This window comes from Copidosoma floridanum, unplaced genomic scaffold, assembly GCF_036245765.1.
Source record: "Copidosoma floridanum isolate Cflo_tuat_1 unplaced genomic scaffold, Cflo_Japanese_pri ptg000002l, whole genome shotgun sequence".
In the NCBI taxonomy this organism is placed as follows: Eukaryota; Metazoa; Arthropoda; class Insecta; order Hymenoptera; family Encyrtidae; genus Copidosoma; species Copidosoma floridanum.
In genome coordinates this window covers 212,501-225,000 of record NW_028321879.1, presented here as the reverse complement: position 1 = coordinate 225,000, position 12,500 = coordinate 212,501, and the positions used below count along the sequence as shown (strand labels likewise).

Below are 12,500 nucleotides of genomic sequence, written 5' to 3'. Positions count from 1 at the left end.
CAAAAAAAAAAGAAAGATAAAATAAAAAGATTGCACATCGACCGGATGGTAATGTTTTTTTTTGTCTCCTTTTTTTTCTTCCTTCCTTTCCTTACCTCCTGCGACGCTTTATTTTTTTTTTGCTTTGCTTTCAAAACCGCGACGCAAAAGTATTTTTGACGATCGTACGGCTCGTCCGGTCCGCTCTTGATTCAACAGTGTTTGGATAAACAATTATTTAATGAGAGCTCCGGGACTCGGGCGAACGACGACCAAAAAAAAAAGTTGGGAGGCAAAAAAAAATGATAAAAAATAAAAAGAATGACAAACGATTTAAACGGCATCAACGTTGCCGCTTTAACCGGTCAAATTTTTATTTCTCGTTTTCGACAATCCATTATTTCATCTTTTTTTTTTTAAATATTCTTTTTTTATTTCAAGCGACGCATTTGATTTCATACGAACGCCCAATTATTTAGCTCGTACACTCGAAGAAAAACTATACGACGGGTCGTTGATAACGACGCGTCGGGTTTCTCTTCGTGACCAGCAGTCTTTTTGTTTTTTTTTTTTATCGAACGACCCTCAGCCAGACGTGGTCCAGGAAATATATCCGAGGACCGCAATGTGCGTTCAAAGTGTCGATGTTCATGTGTCCTGCAGTTCACAAGTTGACGCGCAATGAGCTGCGTTCTTCATCGACCCACGAGCCAAGTGATCCACCGCTCAGGGTAATCAATTTATTTTTATCATTATTATAGTTTATTTTTCACACTTACACTTAATGTGTAATATTTTCTCGGTCAATTCGAATTTTTTATTATACGAAAAATGACCAATACAAAACGCAACGGAGAGCCAGGCTCTTTCGAATAAAAAGTGTGCCCATCGGTTCTTTGTTGGGCCACCCCGCTGAGTCCCGCAAATGCGACACGAGCGGCAGGCATTGGGGCGCACCACGAAATATTACGAAACTTTATGATAACAAGCGGCGTCTCCCATTTCTTTTTATCTTGAGAACAAGATGAAAGAGGCAATAACGGCGACACGCATACAATTCATAATATTTCGCGACATTTATACGCAGAGTCTCGGCTCATTGGGGCGTAAAATCATTCTAAAACCTTGGATAATAACGCGTACACGCTATTATCCTCGTAAGCTCGATCATGTCATTAAAACGAAGTGATTGCATGACCACCGAATGACGACGTTCCCCCTCGTTACAACGAGGCTTTCAACATAATAACCGTTGACTCGAGGAAAACGCTGTCCGGTCGAAATTCAATCTTCGTCATAAAATCCGTGACCAATAGCCTCGAGGTTGCCACGGCAAGACACTGGTTAATGGAAAGAAAAAATAAAGATCCGTTGTGCACGCGCACCCTACGATTTTTACGTAGGTGCGCGAGGGCGAGCGTGGCCAGCCCGATCGTATGTTTCAACTATTATAGAACAAAGACGCTAGGCATTGGCGCACGCATCGAAACCTACGACCGCCAATCCGTTAACTTAATTTTTCACAGCCCCTTGTCAAAGGAGGGAGAAAGAAAAAGTAACGTGGCGCGAGGCGCGTAAATACAACGATTATACATTTTCCTTCGGCGCAGCTTTTGAACAAAATTTCTTTTTTTTTTTTTTTTTCTTTCATGTCAAACGTTGCGACGTCTTACGTGCGAACGTTAATGATCCTTCCGCAGGTTCACCTACGGAGACCTTGTTACGACTTTTACTTCCTCTAAATGATCAAGTTTGGTCATCTTCCCAGTGCAATCGGCAACGCAACGAGTGCGTTGCCGCGCGTCAGTCCGAAGACCTCACTAAATCATTTAATCGGTAGTAGCGACGGGCGGTGTGTACAAAGGGCAGGGACGTAATCAACGCGAGCTTATGACTCGCGCTTACTAGAAATTCCTCGTTCATGGGGAATAATTGCAAGCCCCAATCCCTAGCACGAAGGAGGTTCAGCGGGTTACCCGGGCCTTTCGGCCAGGAAGGACTTGCTGATTCCTTCAGTGTAGCGCGCGTGCGGCCCAGAACATCTAAGGGCATCACAGACCTGTTATTGCTCAATCTCGTGCGGCTAGACGCAGTCTGTCCCTCTAAGAAGATTTTTGTGTACGTCGGTAGTAAAAACCAAAAACCACCGCCAGCCCCGCGCGACACCGACGGATTGGATACCGTCAAACATCGCACGAAGCATGCGACGGGGCCTTGGCCTTCGAGATACCAGAAGTAACGCCTATTTAGCAGGCTAAAGTCTCGTTCGTTATCGGAATTAACCAGACAAATCGCTCCACCAACTAAGAACGGCCGTGCACCACCACCCACCGAATCAAGAAAGAGCTATCAATTTGTCAATTCTTCCGATGTCCGGGCCTGGTGAGGTTTCCCGTGTTGAGTCAAATTAAGCCGCAGGCTCCACTCCTGGTGGTGCCCTTCCGTCAATTCCTTTAAGTTTCAGCTTTGCAACCATACTTCCCCCGGAACCCAAAAGCTTTGGTTTCCCGGAAGCTGCCCGTCGAGTCATCGGAGGAACATCGACGGATCGCTAGCTGGCATCGTTTATGGTTAGAACTAGGGCGGTATCTGATCGCCTTCGAACCTCTAACTTTCGTTCTTGATTAATGAAAACATTTTTGGCAAATGCTTTCGCTTCTGTCCGTCTTGCGACGATCCAAGAATTTCACCTCTAACGTCGCAATACGAATGCCCCCATCTGTCCCTATTAATCATTACCTCGGGGTTCCGAACACCAACAAAATAGAACCGAGATCCTATTCCATTATTCCATGCACTGGTATTCAGGCGTTAACAAGCCTGCTTTGAGCACTCTAATTTGTTCAAAGTAAACGTACCGGCCCAACGCCACACCCGGTGAAGAGCATGGCGATGGAATTAAGCTGGGCCGCTCTTGCGCACGCACGCGACGGGCCAACGCCAACGACGGTAAAGCCGCTAGGCCGACCCGTGCGAGACGCACGCTCGAGCTAAGCCCACCGGTAGGACGTCCCACAATCTTGTCAGTTAAACATCGCGAGCGATGAACCAACAGCGTGGCACACAGATTCAACTACGAGCTTTTTAACCGCAACAACTTTAATATACGCTATTGGAGCTGGAATTACCGCGGCTGCTGGCACCAGACTTGCCCTCCAATGGATCCTCGTTAAAGGATTTAAAGTGTACTCATTCCGATTACGGGGCCTCGGATGAGTCCCGTATCGTTATTTTTCGTCACTACCTCCCCGTGCCGGGAGTGGGTAATTTGCGCGCCTGCTGCCTTCCTTGGATGTGGTAGCCGTTTCTCAGGCTCCCTCTCCGGAATCAAACCCTGATTCTCCGTTACCCGTTACAACCATGGTAAGCGCAGAACTTACCATCGACAGTTGATAAGGCAGACATTTGAAAGATGCGTCGCCGGTACGAGGACCGTGCGATCAGCCAAAAGTTATTCAGAGTCACCACAAACTTTTACGATGGACGAAAGAACGCGCGTGAACGCGTCCCCGCCACCGATTGGTTTTGATCTAATAAAAGCGTCCCTTCCATCTCTGGTTAGGACTCTGGTTTGCATGTATTAGCTCTAGAATTACCACAGTTATCCAAGTAAATGTGGGTACGATCTAAGGAACCATAACTGATTTAATGAGCCATTCGCGGTTTCACCTTAATTTGGCATGCACTGAGACATGCATGGCTTAATCTTTGAGACAAGCATATGACTACTGGCAGGATCAACCAGGGAGCTTCGTTTGTCAAAATTAAATTCAAAGCACACAATTTGGAGTGGCCTAAGGACAATGACGTCCCGTTGACCGGCTCGTCGTTGAATTGCGCTATCTTGCGTGTCTTGCGAAATACGCCGAGGAACGTGGAAGAAAACATGATTTTATTCCGAAAGGATCCAATCGATAATTCGACGACGAGTCCACGACGCATCTGACACTTGAAGCTTAAATCTTCAGCTATCGTCGTTAAAAACGAGGGTGAATTTTTTTTCTTTCAAATTCCGGTCGACCATCGCTCAACAAGCGTTAACAACGTCCCAAACGCCGCGTTGCCTTACCGGGGTAATAAAAGCCAAGGGCCTCAGAACTTCCGGAAGGGGCGACGAAGACCGTTCGTTATTCGTTGTTGACGACGCCTCGCTATGGGCCACCCGCGGCACTTTTGTCATTCGAACGACCCGGTAAATGAACAATACCGGGTCGGCACGGCGAGCTTTGAGGTGCCGTAATTAAACTCGAAGCAGGGCCACGTAAATTTATCATTCAAGTGTCAACAGTCTCTCGTGAGAGTTGCGTGTTAACAAATACCCGACGATATGGTCGCTGACGCTAGGCCAGGGCCTACCGCAGTGGTATACGTACAAGAGGTACACGTTGTATCCTCGCTCAGTATCGAGTGAGTCGATGCTCGGTTAGCATACCGTCGACAAGCTACGAGCCACGTCGACGTCGCATGCAACGCCAGAGGCGCGATCAGCATTGAGGGCCATTCGGTCGAAGACGCTGACCCGCGAAAATGCTGTGAATTGAGGCTTGGCTTGACAAGCGAACCGTCTCACTAGTGCCAAGGCGTCCTCGGGCGCGGCGAAGCAAAGTACCGTTTAACACGCAATTAAGCGAGACGAAAGTTTCCAATGACAATGACGCGCATTGCTTTCGGATCGACGGTGCGTAAAATTTTACAAGTTCGAGACGCGCATTGCTTACGAAACAACGCGCATTGCTTTCGCGTTACGGCTGAGGGCCACTCGTTCGTCGGTCACTGCCACGCGGATTGCTCTTTTGACAAGCGCATTGCCCTTGGAGCATACATATCCTCAAGAAATTGATGCGTACGCTTTTCAAGCAGACCTCCAACAATCTTATGAGGCCCGAATAGCGGTACGGGAATGATCGTTGATGAATTTGGGAATGCACATTTCGGCTTTCGCGTTCCAAGGCAGTGACCCCGAATTCTCATGGGTCCCCTTCCAACCCCCTCCGCAACGGTGCCGCGATGCTCGCGCGACAACACGCCCTAGAAGCAGACCCAACACGATCCGGTCGATGTGAATTACCGTTTTATTTTAAATAAATTAGGTATGCGCCTTTTACGTACCGGCTATAAAGGAGGAGCATACCAGTCGCTCGACGGATACTCGTAAAAACAGGCAGACAAAGAGAAACATTCAAAGAGAGACCTCGTACAATTAAACGAAAGTTAAAAGAAAAGGGGCCTTTTTTTATATCAAGCATAACCCTCGATGCACGTACGGCAACTAACTTTTATCACCGAACAATCGAGTCACAGTCAGTCACGGTTCGAACCAGCCAGAAAAACCAGTCGGTCCGTAATCCCGGCACGCGCATTGCAATTTTTCTTGCCTCAGTCCCGGCATATCCAAGGGTTACCGGCACGCCTGACCATCTAAGCACACGTGCGACGTAGCGAGGGCTAATTGCGCTCGCTTATCAGGCATACCAAAGGATTCCGGGACAAAGTCGTCGTTCGTTCGATGAGACGGCGAGCAAGACGCCCGAAGTGACGAGTGCCCGCGGTATTAACGAGACAGCGATAGTTTTCGCTTCCATGTCCGTGTTACGAGCATCGCAGTCAAAAGATTAAGCACGACACGCATACCCTCAAGCAAGCAAGCAAGCGAGCCAGACAATCAGAGTAGCGATCATCGCGAGTGATGCATCACAAGTCCAAGCGGCGCATTGCTTCCCGAGCATACCCTTTTACGGCAGTTGAAGAGTATTAGGCAGACCGAAACTTAAGGATAAAATAAAATATAGAATCGTTAAATCGATTACCAATTGTCTCGCGCGTGTTGCCTCCGCCGCCGCTACCCGCTACCATCGCACACGAGCATACCACCCACTTGTCTCGAAAGACCGCCGAAATTTTTCCAAGTCCATCGACGCGAATTGCTTTTTCCCACTTACCTGTCTCGAAAGACCGCCGAAATTTTTCAAAGTCCCTCGACGCGCATTGCTTCCATCGTCGGCATCCTCAATTTTATTTTATTCTCTCGTTTTTTCTTTTCTTGGGTTATCTTTTTTTTCTCCCTTTTTCTTTTTTTTCTCCCCTTCTTACCCGACACGCGCATTGCTATTTACTGTCGTTCCAATTCCTCTTATTTTCATTTTTTCCTACACTTCTCTTCTCTATCTCCCTTTCCTCTTCTTAACTTTTCTTCATCGTCTCTTTTTTATTCTTTTTCGTTATCATCATCGTCGTCGTTGTTGTTGTTGTTGTTGTTGTTGTTGTTGTTGTTGTTGTTTCTTCTTGTGCAAAATTCTGCAGCCTTCGATGGTGGACTGTATAATTTAGCTGTTGGTTTTATGTGCAGCAAGATGTTTGGCTGTGGCCGGATAATTGAGAGGAAAGGAATAGCGTGTTCGGAAGTTGAGAAACACTACACACACTGCACTTGACTAATATGTAAATTAACTTTAATCAAGACTAAGAGCACTTACAAATATTGTTACAAAAAGGGTATGTACGAAAGATTAAAGAGTAAAAGGATGTTATTTGAGTCACGCTGAAATTAATGTAATTGAAAAAAGGGTAGCAGAACTACCGTAACTGCTGGTGCGAGCGCTGGGTGCGGACTGGCGCTTGAAAGGCAAGCTAATTATCTGCCGCTACGTAAGTATTCATGGAGCGCAGCCATTGGATGGTTTGCAGAGCTCGTGTACGCACGCGATTGGATGTAAAAGACACTAGACTATTCAAGCGCGAACCTTTTGAAATACTAAGCCAAAAAAAAAATACAAATTTGATCTTGAACAAACTCCTCGGGTTGATAGATCGGAGTTAAACGTAGATATATCAAAGCAAAATTCATAATATTACAAATTGAAAATGAGATAAAATATAAATATCAAAATAAGAATAATCGAATTAACACAAAAACTTCGTTCTCCTCGGGTTAATGGACAACGATTTCTGAGTTGAACATTAATAGAAAACAATGGATCATTTTTTTTTTTTTTTTTAAATATAAAGAAAGTTAAAAAATGTGAATCGTTTATTCGCTTACAATTTAAATTTATATGATAAATATAAAGAAAGTTAAAAAATGTGAATCGCTTATTCACTTACAATTTGACTTTATATGATAAATGGTAAAATTTACATGAACTCATTATTAATCAGAAACTGGTTCAATCTCGGATACCTTTCTCATCAAAATCAGCTTATGGATTGGTCTAATTAAAACAGTACTTTGGGTTTTCACCTTCACGACCCGAACAAGAGATTCTTTATCTTGATAGACTTCAATTACTCTACCTAATGGCCACTTGCAGGGGACAGTTTGTTCGTTAGTTATAAGAACAAGATCACCCACTTTTAGGGAGCGCTGGGGTGAAAACCACTTTGATCGAGTTTGTAGAGAAGAAAGGTATTCTTTGGACCAACGCTTCCAGAAATGTTGAAGGGACTGAGATAACAATTTCCATCTTTTTAAAGGAGACAATTTTTGTGATGTAAAATCAGGCTCCGAGATTGAATAAGAAGGTCTAAAGGATAAAAAGTGAGCAGGTGTGAGAGGGTTCAGATCCCGTGGGTCATCGGTCAGAGGCGCCAGAGGTCTGGAGTTCAAGCAGGCTTCTATACGGGCGAGAAGAGTAGAAAACTCGACGAAAGTCAAAATCTGGTCTCCTATAACTCTTTTCAAATGGTGTTTCGTTGATTTTACCGCAGCCTCCCAGAGGCCTCCGAAATGAGGCGCCGAAGGCGGATTAAAGTGCCAATGGGTCCCAGATTGCGTCAAACCATTTACCAGTAAGTCAGAATTACCCAAAGACTGTCTTAATCGTCTCATCTCGACGTCTGCGCCAATGAAATTAGTACCTTGGTCACTGTACAGGTCGGTACAGTGGCCACGTCGCGAAACAAATCGGTGGAATGCGGCAATGAACGAGTCAGTAGTGTAGTCTTCTACAATCTCAAGGTGAACAGCCTTAGTTGCCATGCAGATAAAAACTGCAACATAACCCTTTAGGGTACCTTTACCTCTACACTTTGCTAATCTAACTGGGAACGGTCCGGCATAGTCGACGCCAGTTTTTTGAAAGGCTGGCGAGGGTTGGACACGACAATTGGGGAGCTCAGACATTAGTTGATATTGAGGTCGGGCTGCAAAACGTCGACACTTGAAACAATGTGCTAACTCAGTTTTAACGACTTGACGTCCATTCAAAATCCAAAATTTGCGACGCAAAGCGGCTAACGTCATTTGAATTCCCCCATGAAGAACAAGTTCATGATAATATTCAATTATCATGATTGTGATGTAATCTCGTCCGAATAGAATCAAGGGGTGTTTCGAATCTTGCTCTAACAAAGAATTGCTCAACCGACCACCTACTCTTAAAAGATCCCTATCCAACACAGGGGCCAACTTTCTCAATCGACTACGGGATGGCAAAGGCTCTTGCCTGGAAGAAGGTCCCTTTAAATTTCGTTCAATTACAGCTAGGTCAGACGAAAAATGGGCCTGTTGATGGACATAGACGATAAAGAGAGTGGTTATTTCCAATTCTTTGGGAGTAAGAGAATTAGATAATGGATTTGAGAACACTTTTACATCTATAAAATTCAAATTTGGACTGAAAGGTTGTGATCTTTTCGCATAACATTTAGTAATACAACGATATATAAACCTAAGACAATAAGCGGTGATCCGAAGTAGACGAGTCCATTTAGAACAATTCTGAGCCAAACAATCAACGAACCCTTTCTCAGTGTTATTGACCACGTTTAACAATTGAGTAGATTCAATAACTTCTACTTTAACCTCTGGGTAACTGGGATTTAGTTCATGTAAAATGTCTGGTCCTTGGAACCATAAAGGGTGCTTACCCAATAAGTTTGGAGTAATTCCTCGTGAAGCGATATCAGCAGGGTTCTGTTTACCTGATATATGATGCCATATGGCATTTGGCATAAGATCGTGCACATCTGAGCATCTATTGGCGATGAATACAGGCCACCTGGAGGGAGGAGATCTTAACCAATGCAGAACATCGAGCGAATCAGTCCATAAATGAATGGGAGCACCTCCAACAACTGAACAAGTGTCAATGAAATGTTTTGCAATTTTGGCAAGCAATTGAGTCGCACAAAGTTCCAGTCTTGGAATGGACAAAATCTTTAACGGAGCCACTTTGGTTTTGGCTATTTGAATGTTGACATATACTTCATTATTGACTACTATTCTAAGATAGATCACGGCTGCGTATGCAGATTTTGAGGCATCAGCAAAGCCGTGAACTTCCATGGAACAGCATTCAGGAACATAATTATTCCAACGAGGTAAGCTAATTTCGTTCAGAAGTGGAATATCACGTAACCACCTGCTCCAAGGTTCGATTATGTCGTCAGGAAGATGGTCATCCCAGGACAATTTGTGTAACCAAAGCGACTGAAATATAATCTTAGAAACTACGATAACAGGCGATAGCCATCCTAATGGATCGAAAAATTTTGCTGCTTGGGCAAGAAGAGTTCGTTTAGTCCAATAAGGGGGTTCGGGATCGATGCCAAAATTGAATTTAAACGAATCCATAGTTGGGCTCCACGATAACCCAAGGACAGATATGGTTTCAGAGTGATCTTGAAAGATCTTAGGTTGCTCGACCAATAATTCTTCAGGAATATTCTGTAATACTAGAGGGGAATTAGCTGACCATTTTCTTAATGGCAAACATCCACGGTTGGCCAACTGCAAAAGCTCTTCAGCCTTTTCTCTAGCATCTTCAATTGAATGGCCTCCAGATAAACAATCATCTACATAAAATTCGGTTTCTAGAATTTTGGAGGCTCGATTATGTGTGATAATATGCTCAGCGGCTAACTGCTTTAACACGCGCGTGGCCAGAAAAGGAGAGCAAACTAACCCATACGTAACGGTATTCAGTAAATAGGGTTTGATTTCACTGGAAGGATTTTTCCTCCACAAAATTGCCTGAAAACACTGATCAGCAGGATGTACTAGAATCTGCCGGAACATTTTCTCAATGTCGGCAGTAAAAGAGAATTTATAAAATCGCCACCGAAGAATTAAGTCAAACAATTTAGCTAGGAGATTGGGACCGGTATATAACAACGAATTTAAGGAATCTCCATTGAAAGATTTGGCCGATCCATTGAAAACGACACGTAGCTTGGAAGAGGAATCTGTAGATTTGAATACACCGTGATGGGGAAGAAAATAACAATTGACTTCAGGTACAAAGGATTCCTTCATATGCCCCAATTCTAAGTACTCTTGCATAAATTTATTATATGCTTCAAAAAACCTGGGGTTTGCTTCAAATTTCTTTTCCAAGCCCTTTAACATGGCCAAAGCTACACAATAAGACTCTGAACGAAGCCGATCTGGAATAGAAGATTGCTTAAAAGGCAACCTGACCACGAACCTTCCATCTGGCATCCTGGAATGAGTGGTAACGAAATGTTTGTCGCATTCGGCATCCTCTTTACTAAGTCGAAGCTGAGAGATCGGTTCTTCTATTGTCCAAAATTTTTGGAGTTGATTTAAAAGGTCGACTTCACAACTAATTTGCATTACATTAAGATTAGTCTGATTGTTGATGACTGGACTGCTAACTGGCCCTGAGAGTAACCACCCGATTGCTGAGGAAGAAGCAATGGGATGATTGGATGGTCCCCTACGAATTTCACCTAAAATAATCTGGGCATGGACCGAGGTATCTAACAATAAATCAATTTTATCAAGTCGATAAAATTCAGGGTCAGCCAATTGCAATCCTGTTAAATATTCAAGATTCATCACGTCAGTACCAATTGGAGGTTGATATGATGAAACCTTAGGAATCACTAAGGCAGTGACCTCACAGGAGAAATCTGATTGAAAATGGGGCTGAATTGAAAACTTAACTGAATTTTTTAGTTTCACCGAAGGACAATCACCTATACCTGTGAGAGAAACATCTGTTTTAAACGACTTTAATTGAAGCAGATCACTTAATGATCGTGATATAAGTGAACTCTGCGAACATTGATCAATTAATGCTCTCACTAGAACGCGAGAGCCATTCGGGTGGCACACATAAACACGAGCTGTGGTGAGAAGTGCCTTAGGGCTTCTAAAACTGCCAATCGCAAGTATAGTATTCACATGACTACTAGAAATATTTGAGGGGTGAATATCTTTATTTTTATCGTCACCAGGCTGATTAGAGTAAGATCTGGAATTGTCTTTAGTAGGGTCAGACCTATGGAGAAGAGTGTGGTGTTTCTGATGACAAACAAAGCAACTAAATTTGGATTTACATTGCTTCAAAGGATGTTGACCTAGACAGTTTATACAAAGCCGACGATCATTCAAGAATTGCCTTCTCTCGTCCCAACCCTTGCTTTTAAAACCTTCACAACTACTCAAACGATGGGATTGATGGCAAAAGAAACATTTGAGTGAATCAACTACTTTCTCGCTGGTTTGATGAACAGCGGAGGACTTGCCTGTCTTTCCCCTTGATGAATCACGAGTTTGAGTTTGCCTTCGATTGAAAGCTTCTAAAGTGATGATTTGCGAAGATACAAAGTCTTGTAATTGCTTGATATTGGGAGGAGTAATCGAACTGCCTAAAAGTCTTTGCCAATCCTTATGGCTCTGTATATCGAATTTACTAACAACTAAACCGATGAAAATATCTTCGTCACCCTGTTTTCTCCCGAGTGTAATCAAAGCCTCAAAGGGACCTAACATCTCTTTATTAATGCGTTTCATTTCAGCACAAGTGTTACTCTTCATACTATTGCAGTTGAGGATACTATCTACATAAGAACAAACTAGACGTCGTTGATTGTCATTAAACCTGATTAAGGTGTCCCATGCTTGGGGATAAGTCTCCTCGGTGAGAGGAATGTTCTTAATGAGGTCAGCTGCCTCACCAAAGACGTGAGTTCGCAAGTGTTGAAACTTTATTACACCGGGGACCTCCGCCTTACGATGTATAACTGCCCTAAACACATCTCGAAAATTTTCCCAATCCTCATACCGACCTGAGAATCTAGGAATGTCAACAGCAGGAAGAGAGGATGCATTGTGAAGAGCAATTGCCGCTTGAGCGGCAGGCGAAGTTACAATGGAGGCGTTGGGATCGAGCGAAGATATAAAATCATCATATTCACCGGTCACAGTATAGTAAAGATCCTCAGTTTGATCAAAAACCGACTTTTTAAAATATTCATGATTTGAAAGATCTTCCTCTAATTCCATTATTGCCGAATTGTTAACCTTGACCGAATTAAATAAATCTGCTAACTGTTGCAGCCTAGACTTAGCTTGACCACGAGTCATCTTTGCTTGACCAAGCTTCTTGAAATTTACAAAGGAATTTTTGATTTTAGTGTATAGACTCACTTGTTCGGCGTAAAGGTGTTCCATTGCGATACTTAGTTAAACTTACACGAAAAATAATTAGGCAATGTGTCGAGATTGATCCACGCAAATATTGTCAATACCTGAAAATATGTAGTGTTAGTACATT

The 12,500-nt window shown here is 43.6% G+C and overlaps 2 non-coding genes across 2 annotated transcripts; both read right to left on the bottom strand.

The window, feature by feature from the left end:
• Positions 1-558: 558 nt before the first annotated feature.
• Positions 559-713, bottom strand: LOC111643686 (5.8S ribosomal RNA). Its single transcript, XR_002759738.2, has one exon. It is a non-coding gene; the product is annotated as a 5.8S ribosomal RNA (ribosomal RNA).
• A 949-nt stretch (positions 714-1,662) lies between these two features.
• Positions 1,663-3,727, bottom strand: LOC149375923 (small subunit ribosomal RNA). Its single transcript, XR_016293271.1, has one exon. It is a non-coding gene; the product is annotated as a small subunit ribosomal RNA (ribosomal RNA).
• Between the last annotated feature and the right edge of the window lie 8,773 nt (positions 3,728-12,500).